This window comes from Plecotus auritus (genome assembly GCF_963455305.1).
Source record: "Plecotus auritus genome assembly, chromosome: 1".
NCBI classification, from domain to species: domain Eukaryota; kingdom Metazoa; phylum Chordata; class Mammalia; order Chiroptera; family Vespertilionidae; genus Plecotus; species Plecotus auritus.
In genome coordinates, this window is record NC_137770.1 from 111,562,148 (window position 1) to 111,572,192 (window position 10,045).

At 45.4% G+C, this 10,045-nt stretch overlaps 1 pseudogene across 1 annotated transcript; it reads left to right on the top strand.

The window, feature by feature from the left end:
• Window positions 1-1,127: 1,127 nt before the first annotated feature.
• LOC308246065 (magnesium transporter NIPA2-like) lies at window positions 1,128-2,559 on the top strand (annotated as a pseudogene). Its single transcript has one exon. The product of its transcript is annotated as a magnesium transporter NIPA2-like (transcript).
• The last annotated feature ends 7,486 nt before the right edge of the window (window positions 2,560-10,045 follow it).

A 10,045-nucleotide genomic window follows, 5' to 3' on the forward strand; every position in this document is an offset into this window, starting at 1 on the left:
TTTTGAGTTAATATCTATACTGACTCAAAATATAGGTTTCTAATATTGCATGTCCATGATGCTATTTGGAAGGAAAAAGGGCTTTTGAAAGCAAAAAACTTCCCCCAGAAAACACCATAAACAAAGTTTAGAACCCTGATAACCAAGGATGGAAAGTGGGGACCGCATAGAGCAGGGGTGGGCAAACTTTTGACTTGAGGGCCACAGTGGGTTCTTAAACTGGACTGGAGGGCTGGAACAAAAGCATGGATGGAGTGTTTGTGTGAACTAATATAAATTCAAAGTAAAGGAGTGGAGGGGAGAGCAAGAGAACCCTCCGCTCTTTCGGCTTTGCAGGCCGGATAGAACAGCCGGACGGGCCGGATCTGGCCCGCGGGCCGTAGTTTGCCCACGGCTGGCATAGAGGCTATCATTCAAAATGGATGGTGAAATAAAAAGCTTCCTAGACAAAAAGGCTAGTGAAGTTTATCACCACCAAACCAGTACTACAAGAAATGCTTAAGGGACTGCTGTAATGTGAAGAAGAAATAGAGAGAGAAACATAGGCATATAGAATTAAAATAAACAAGTACCTATCAATAATAACCTTAAATGTAAATGGATTAAGTGCTCCTACCAAAAGGCATAGGGCAACTGAATGGATACAAAACATGACCCAACTACATATGCTGTCTACAAGTGACCCACCGCACAACGAAAGACTCACACAGAATGAGAGTGAAAGGATGGGGAAAATTTTGCCATATAAATGAAAAAGAAAAAAAAAAAAAAAAAGCTAGGGTAGTAATACTCATATCTGAAAGTAGATCTCAAAATGAAGGCCCTTACAAGCGACTATAAAAGACACTATAAAATACTAGAGCAATTGGTCCAAGAGGATATAGCCCTGGTAAATATATATGCACCTTATATAGAAGCACTTAAATATACAAAAAAAAAAAAAAAACTTCTAGAGGATTTTAAGGAAGAAGTTGACAACAATACAGTCTTAGTAGGGGACTTGAACACCCCACTCACTTCACTGGACAGATCTTCCAGACAAAAAATGAACAAGAGGCCGTCCCCTGCGTCATTCGGCCGCGCCCAGGTTCTGCTCTTCCGCTTGGCGCGGTCCCTGGTACGGGCTGGCGGTGGCCGGGACTGGAGGTTGTTCGGGGCTCCTTGCCCTGGGGGCTCCCCATGGAGGAGACGGCGCGCCCGGCTGCAGCCCCGGATGCTTGCACCTCCCACTGGCCGGCGACGGAGGCGCTGGCCGCGCGAGCGCAGGGGAGGTCGGCCCCCTCGGCCCGTGTGAGGGCGTGAGCGGCCGTGACCAGAGGGCAAGCCGCGCTGCGCGGTCGGCCTGCCCACGGCCCACGGGATTTGAAAACCGCATCCTCGCCTCCAGCACCAGCATCGCAGTCCTGTGATCCATGTGACTCCCGGCACCTCTTCCATAACAAACGCAATGAGCCCGGGGCGTGGAAAGTATGACTTCTGTATGGGTCTGGGGCTGGCTATGAGCTCCAGCATTTTCATTGGAGGGAGCTTCATTTTGAAAAAGAAAGGCCTTCTGCGACTGGCCCGCAAAGGCTCTATGAGAGCAGGTCAAGGTGGCCATGCATATCTTAAAGAGTGGCTGTGGTGGGCTGGACTGCTCTCAATGGGAGCCGGTGAGGTGGCCAACTTTGCCGCGTATGCCTTTGCCCCGGCCACCCTCGTGACTCGGCTGGGAGCGCTCAGCGTCCTAGTCAGTGCCATTCTTTCCTCATACTTCCTCAATGAAAGGCTGAATCTTCACGGGAAGATTGGGTGCTTGCTGAGCATTCTGGGCTCCACAGTGATGGTCATTCACGCACCAAAGGAAGAGGAGATTGAGACTTTAAACGAGATGTCACACAAGCTCCGGGACCCAGGTTTTGTGGTCTTTGCAACACTTGTGGTCATTGTGTCCTTGATACTAATCTTCGTGGTGGGACCCTGCCATGGACAGACGAACATTCTCGTGCACATTCACGATCTGCTCTGTGATTGGAGCGTTTACGGTCTCCTGTGTGAAGGGCCTGGGCATAGCTATCAAGGAGCTGTTTGCTGGCCAGCCTGTGCTGCAGCACCCCCTGGCCTGGGCCCTGCTGCTGAGCCTCCTTGTCTGTGTGAGCACGCAGATCAACTACCTGAACAGGGCTCTGGACATATTCAACACTTCCCTCGTCACCCCCATCTACTACGTCTTCTTCACCAACACTTCCCTCGTCACCCCCATCTACTACGTCTTCTTCACCACCTCTGCTCAGCTATTCTCTTTAAGGAGTGGCAGGACATGCCTGTGGAGGACATCGTCGGCACCTTGAGTGGCTTCTGCACAATCATTGTGGGGATATTCTTGTTGCACGCCTTTAAAGACGTCAGCTTTAGTCTAGCAAGCCTTCCCGTGTCCGAAAAGATGAAAAAGCGATGAATGGCAATCTCACTAATATGTATGAAGTTCTTAATAATAATGAAGAAAGTTTAACCTGTGGGATTGAACAGCACACTGGGGAGAATGTCTCCCGAAGAAATGGAAATCTGACAGCTTTTTAAGAAAGAAAGAATCAAAAGTTGATAATTGAATTTGAGAATCAGAATGTGTCGGAAAAAGCAGTATCCTATCTAATAAAGAGGGAATATGCTAATTAACCATCACTCCGTCACAAAGATGGCTGCACCCACAGCTGAGGCCAAGTTCCCATAAAGAGTCTTAACAAGCAATCTGTAGGGACCTGAGGCTACGCCCTCCCCCACCCCTGTGGGGCTCGACAGGGGACCTCAGGCCATGTTCCCCACCCAGCAGGGCTTGACAGGGGACCTCAGGCTGGCAGGGCTTGACAGGGGATCTCAGGCCGCCTTCCACACACGGCAGGGCTTGACAGGGAACCTCAAGGTGTGCTTCCCGTCCTGGTGCTGGGTTAGGGGACCTCAGGCTATGCCCCCCACCCGGCAGGGCTTGACAGGGGACCTCAAGGAGCACTTCCCGTCCTGGTGCTGGGCTAGGGGACCTCAGGCTGCTCCCCCGGCCCCAGTGCCAGGCCAGGGGACCTCAGGCCATGCCCCCCACCAGATGCGGCTTGATGGGACTTCAGGCCGCGCCCCCCACCCCGGCACCAGGCCAGGGGACCTCAGGCCACACCCCCTGCCCCAGCACCGAGCCAGGGGACCTGAGGCTGCGCCCCCCCTGCCTGGCGGGGCTTGACAGGGGACCTCAAGGTGCACCCCCAGTGCTGGGTCGGGGGAACTCAGGCTGTGCCCCCCGCCCAGGGGGGACCTGAGGCTGCACCCCCCTGCTGATGGGGCTTGACAGGGGACCTGAGGCTGTTCCCCCCTCCTGGTGCCGGGCCGGGGGACCTGAGGCTGCGCCCCCCCACCTGGCAGGGCTTGACGGGGGACCTCAAGGCACGTCCCCCCACCCCAGTCTGGGCTGGGGCACCTCAGGCCACACCCCCCATCCTGGCACCGGGCCAGGGGACCTGAGGCTACGTTCCCTGCCTGGTGGGGCTTGACAAGGGTGGGACTAGCTAGGTCTGCATCTATCCCAATGCGGGGGGGGGGGGGGGCAGCCGGGTCTGGGTCTCAGGTGATTTTGAGGCACACGTGGGTGGGCGGGGACTTGACTCTGGGTCCCGTGGTGTGCCCCAGACTCTGACAGGAGGAAGGTTTTCATATACATTTTACTAATTTTCTTTTATCTCTGACACTTCTATTATAGAGAAAGGGCAAATAGCAATATTAAATTATTTCCTCTAATTAATCCTCTTTTAATGTGCACGAATTTTGTGCACTGGGCCACTAGTTCTCAAATAATGTTCTCTAGAGACAATCTTTTTTAAGGTTTCACTAATTTGGACCAAGAAATTACTTTTCTTATATTTAAATGATGGTAGCTCACTAAAATAACCTCAGTACCTGGCCAATTTTTGTTAACATTGTATTATTGTAGCGGTATTAAAATTTTTCTTTCACCAAAATCTAAGTGCACTAATGATAGTTTGAAGTCTATAAAAATGCTTTATTTTTTTCATTGGGGATGGAAGTCCAACGTGTATACATTTGTCATCCCCACTTTCATCAGTCCCTGCCCGTCTTAGGTCATTTTTATTTTTAAAAAAGAACAAAGTCTGGCTGGTGTGGGTTATCGGTTCTATTCCCAGTCAGGGCACATGCCTGGGTTGCAGGTTCGATCCCCGGTTGGGGGGTGTGCAGGAGGCGGCTGATTCATGATTTGCTTTCATCATTGATGTTTCTATCTCTCCTTCTCCCTCTCAGAAATCAATAAAAACATTTTAAAAAAATAAATAAAAAGAACAAAGATATTATCCTGGGATTTACCTACAAAATGACTCCTATCCGAGGAATTAATTCTGAAATTAAGAAAAAGAATCCTCTGAGTTACGACAACTTGTTTACACAAGAGAGCGTAGGAGGTCACCCCATAGAGCACTTCTCCCCTGTGACTTGTTGCTGCACAGAGATGGCCTTCCTGGATGGCACCTTTCCTGGTGAAAAGCCAGGGCACCCTGCCTCTGTCCAGCTGCCCAGCAGGTTCATCCTTCCGTTACTCTGATTCCTTCCTACCCGGGCCTTGACTACATCCGCTCTTGTACTTCCCAGTGTATTTTCATAATGAGTCATTGCCCTTTAGATCTTCTCACAACTCTGGGAAAGAAAGAAGACTAAGGTGATTTTTAAAATCTAGCTCATGTTATAATAAAAAGACAAATTGAAACAAAAAAAAAATGAACAAGAAAATAGTGACTCTAAAGGATACACTTGCCTGGCCGGTTTGGCTCAGTGGATAGAGCGTCGGCCTGGGGACTGAGGGGCCCCAGGTTCGATTCCGGTCAAGGGCATGTACCTTGGTTGCGGGAACATCCCCAGTAGGAGGTGTGCAGGAGGCAGCTGATCGATGCTTCTCTCTCATCGGTGTTTCTAACTCTCTATCCCTCTCCCTTCCTCTCTGTAAAAAATGAATAAAATATATTTTAAAAAATTAAAAAAATAAAGGATACACTGGATCAGATAGATTTAATTGACATTTATAGACTATTTCACCTCCAAGGTGCAGAATATACATTCTTCTCAAGTGCACATGGGTCATTCACAAAAATAGAACACATGTTAGGACATAAAACAAGTCCCTACAAGTTCAAGAAGACTGAAGTCAAATCAAGCATCTTCTCAGATCACAATGGAATGAAATTAGAAATTACCTATAGCAAAAACACCCTGAAACATTCAAACACATGGAGGCTAAATAGCATGTTATTAAACAATGAATGGATTACCAATGAGATCAAGACAGAAATAAAAAACTTCCTGGAAACAAATGAAAATGAACACACAACAAGCCCAAATCTCTGGAATACAACAAAAGCGCTGCTGAGAGGACAATTTATAACAAACTATTTAACTCTACAACTTAAAGAATTAGAAAGAGAACAATAAGAAATGCCCAGAGTAAGTAGAAAGAAGGAAATAATAAAAATTAGAGCAGAAATAAATGACATAGATTCTAAGAAACAAATACAAAAAAAATCAATGAAACCAAGAGCTGTATCTTTGAAAAGATAAACAAGATTGATGAACCCTTAGCCAGACTCATCAAGAAACAAAGAGAGAGGACCCATTAAATAGAATCAGAAATGAGAGCAATGAAGTCACAATTGACACCGTAGAAATACAAAAGATTCTAAGACTATACTATGAATAACTATATGCCAACAAGCTGGACAATGCAGATTTCTCAATAGCATGATGATTGCACACACTTTCAATTTTAATTTATGACACGGAATTCCTGAAGGAATAATACTATTAAGAAATTCGATGGCAAAATTTTCCTTTTCAGCATCATCTGTTGAGTCAATGGAATCATCACTCAAATATGTGTGAAAATCTCCATTGAGTATATCCAAAATTTTTTCATTTAATTTTTGAACACGCTCATTTTTTGGACAAAGAATCGCACATTTAGATATATTTTTAATATTACCTATAGATATACTATATCCAAAGGTAGCTTCACTAATAGATCCATTACAAATCATTTCACAGGGGATTTCAATAATATCCATTCCTAAATGGAAACTGCTATCAAGTTTGCCATCTCCAAGTTTTACTAACCATTCACTATAAGCAGAATCCTCTGATCTCATATTTGCTGTAAGAGACAACTTTCTGAAACATCCCCAAACATCACAGTACTTTAAACTCGTTTGTACTATGGACGATCGCATAGCATGTGGTACAGTACTGAGACATTGTAAAAAATCCCATCCAAGAAGGAGAACTTTCCCACCAAATACAACATTCAAATTCATAATTTCTCTTAGTAATCTGTCTATGGTGTTTATAGCATGACTGGATGCCATGGTGCATTCATCAATAATGAGAGTTGGGCCTTTTTAATAGTTTTAGCAACTTCACTGATTATATCAAGTCTAGAAATTGAAGTTTCATTTAATGGAATTGGTAATTTATATTGGGAATGAAAGGTTCTTCCACCGAGAAGTAAATCTGCAGTAATTCCTATAGACCAGTGGTCGGCAAACTCATTAGTCAACAGAGCCAGATATCAACAGTACAACGATTGAAATTTATTTTGAGAGCCAAATTTTTTAAACTTAAACTTCTTCTAACACCACTTCTTTAAAATAGACTCGCCCAGGCCGTGGTATTTTGTGGAAGAGCCACACTCAAGGGGCCAAAGAGCCGCATGTGGCTCGCGAGCAGCAGTTTGCCAACCACGGCTGTAGACACTGTGGGTAAAACTGTACCACCACGACCTCTAATATAATGTATTAAAATTTTATAAAGATATGCCTCCATGCTCTGAGGGTGGGTTCCTGCCTCAAACCTCGCCCTCACCGGAAACAGCTCAGGGAGGGCACAGCCCTTGCCAAGGTGACCCCTGGAGGACTGACTTCCTTCCGGTTGGTCGAGCTTCTGTTGTGATGGGTGTTACACCCAAGGTTTTTTATATAAATAGATAGTACTGGAAGTCCTAACCACAGTGATCAGACAAAAAATAAATAAATAAATAAATAAATAAATAAATAAATAAATGGCATTCAAATTGGAAAGGAGGAAGTAAAACTCTCATTATTTGCAGATGACATGATATTGTACATAGAAAACCCTAGAGACTCCACCAGAGTTAAAGGAATTCGGCAATGTAGCAGGATTCAAAATCAGCACCCCCAAATTGATGGCTATTTAATATGGAAATAATGAACCCTCAGAAAGAGAAACTAAACAAATAATCCCATTTACAACTGCAACAACAAAAAATTAAGATACTTAGGTATAACCTTAACCAAGGAGGTAAAAGACTTATACTCACAAAACTACAGGATGTTGAAAAAAGAGATAGAGGAAGATATAAACAGGTGGAAGAATATACCATGTTCATGGATTGGTAGAATTAACATCATTAAAATGTCCATACTACCCAAGGCAATCTACAGATTCAGTGCAATCCCTATTCCAATACCAACAGCGTATTTCACAGATCTAGAACAAATATTCCAAAAATTTATATGGAACCCAAAAGACCCAAATATCTACAGCAATCTTGAGAAAGAAGAACAAAATTGGAGAAATAACAATACTAGATATCAAGGTATACTACAATCCCACTGTAATAAAAACAGCCTGGTACTGGCACAAAAACAGGCATATAGGTCAATAGAAAAGTACAGAGAACCCAGAAATCAACCCAGTCATTATGCTCAATTAATATTTGACAAAGGAGGCAAGAGCATACAATGGAGTCAGGAGAGTTTCTTCAATAAATGGTGCTGGAAAATTGGACAGATATATGCAAAACAATGAAACTAGACCACCAGCTTACACCATACACAAGAATAAACTCAAAATGGATAAAAGACTTAAATGTAAGTCTTGAAACCATAAAAATCTTAGAAGAAACCATAGACAGCAAAATCTCAGAAGTCTCTGATAGCAAATATGTTTACGGATACATCTCCCAAGGCAAAGGAAACTAAGGAGAAAATAAACAAATAGGACTACATCAAAACAAAAAGATTCTGCACAGAAAAAAAAAAAATCAAAACCAAACAAAAATAACCCATCAACAAAACGAAAAGGGAGCCCACTGTATGGGAGAACATAATGGGCAATGATATATCTGGTAAAGGGCTAATATCCAAAATATGCAAGGAACTCATACAACTTAATGAAAGGAAGACATACAGTTCAATTAAAAAATGGGCAAAGGACCTAAATAGACACAGAGGCAAATAGACATGAAAAATGCTCCAAGTCACTGATCATCAGAGAGATGCAAATTAGAACCACAATGAGATATCACCTCACACCTGTCAGAATGGCTGCCATCAACAAATCAACAAATGATAAGTACTAGAGAGGATGTGGAGAAAAGGGAACCCTTCTGCACTGCTGGTGGGAATGCAGACTGGTACAGCCATTATAGAAAACAGTATGGAGTTTCCTCAAAAAATTGAATATGGAACTGCCATTTGACCCAGTGATCCTACTTCTAGGAATATATCCTTAAAAACCTGAAACAGCAATAAGAAAGTATGTATGCACCTCTATGTTTGTAGCAGCACAATTTACAATAGCTAAGATCTTGAAATAGTCCAAGTTCCCATCAGTAGATAAGTGGATAAAAAAGCTGTAGTATATTTATACCATGGAATACTATGCAGCTATAAAAAAGAAGGATCTCTTACCCTTTGAGACAGTTTGGAGGGACCTGGAGGGTATTACACTAAGCAAAATAAGCCAGTCAGGGAAAGACAAGTATCACATGATCCAACTCATATGTGGAATTTAATAAACAAAATAACTGATGAACCAAATAGATCCAGAGACATAGAAATATAGAACAGACTGCAGAATCTCAGAGGGAAGTCAGGGGAGGGTGGGAAGTGATCAACCAAAGAACTTGTATGCATATATATACTAGAGGCCCGGTGCACAAAATTCGTGCACTGGTGGGGGCAGTGTCCCTCAGCCAGCCTGCACCCTCTCCAATCTGGGACCCCTCGAGGGATGTCCAACTGCCCTCTCACAATCCAGGACTGCTGGCTCCCAACTGCTCACCTGACTGCCTTCCTGATTGCCCCTAACCGCTTCTGCCTGCCAGCCTGATCACCCCCTAACCACTCCCCTGCCAGCCTGATTAATGCCTAACTGCTCCCCTGCCAGCCTGTTTGCCCCTAACTGCCCTCCCCTGCAGGTCTGGTCACCCCCAACTGCCCTCCCCTGTGGGCCTGGTCACCCCTAACTGCTCTCCCCTGTAGGCCGGGGTCCCTCCCAACTGCCTTTCCCTGCAGGCCTGGTCGCCCCCAACTTCCCTCCTCTGCCGGCTTGGTTACCCCTAACTGCTCTCCCCTGCAGGCTTGATCACCCCCAACTGCCCTCCCTTGCAAGCCTGGTCCCTCCCAACTGCCCTCTCCTGCTGGCCATCTTGTGGTGGTCATCTTGTGTCCACATGGGGGCAGGATCTTTGACCACATGGGGGCAGCCACCTTGTGTGTTGGAGTGATGGTCAGTTTGCATATTACTCTTTTATTAGATAGGATAGAGGCCTGGTGCACGGGTGGGGGCCAGCTGGTTTGACCTGAAGGATGTCCTGGATCAGGGTGGGGGTTCCCTTGGGGCATGGGGTGGCCTGAACAAGGGGCCTGTGGTGGTTTGCAGGCCAGCCACGCCCCCTGGTGACCCAAGCGGAGGCCTTGGGATCTGGGGTTTATTTATCTTCTACAATTGAAACTTTGTAGCCTGGAGCGGAGCCAAGCCTTCTGCTTGCTCTGTGGCGGCAGCCATTTTTGGGGGGATTTATGTATCTTCTATAATTGAAACTTTGTAGCCTTAAGCGGAGGCCTGGGCCGGCCAGAGTGTGTGGAAAGCTTGGCTTCCTCCATTGCCCGGGGCAACCCTAGCTTCCTGCTCTTTCCAGCTCCGTGTCTGCTGCCATTTTTGTTTGGGTTTATGTATCTTCTATCATTGAAACTTTGTAGCCTTGAGTGGAGGCCTGGGCCAG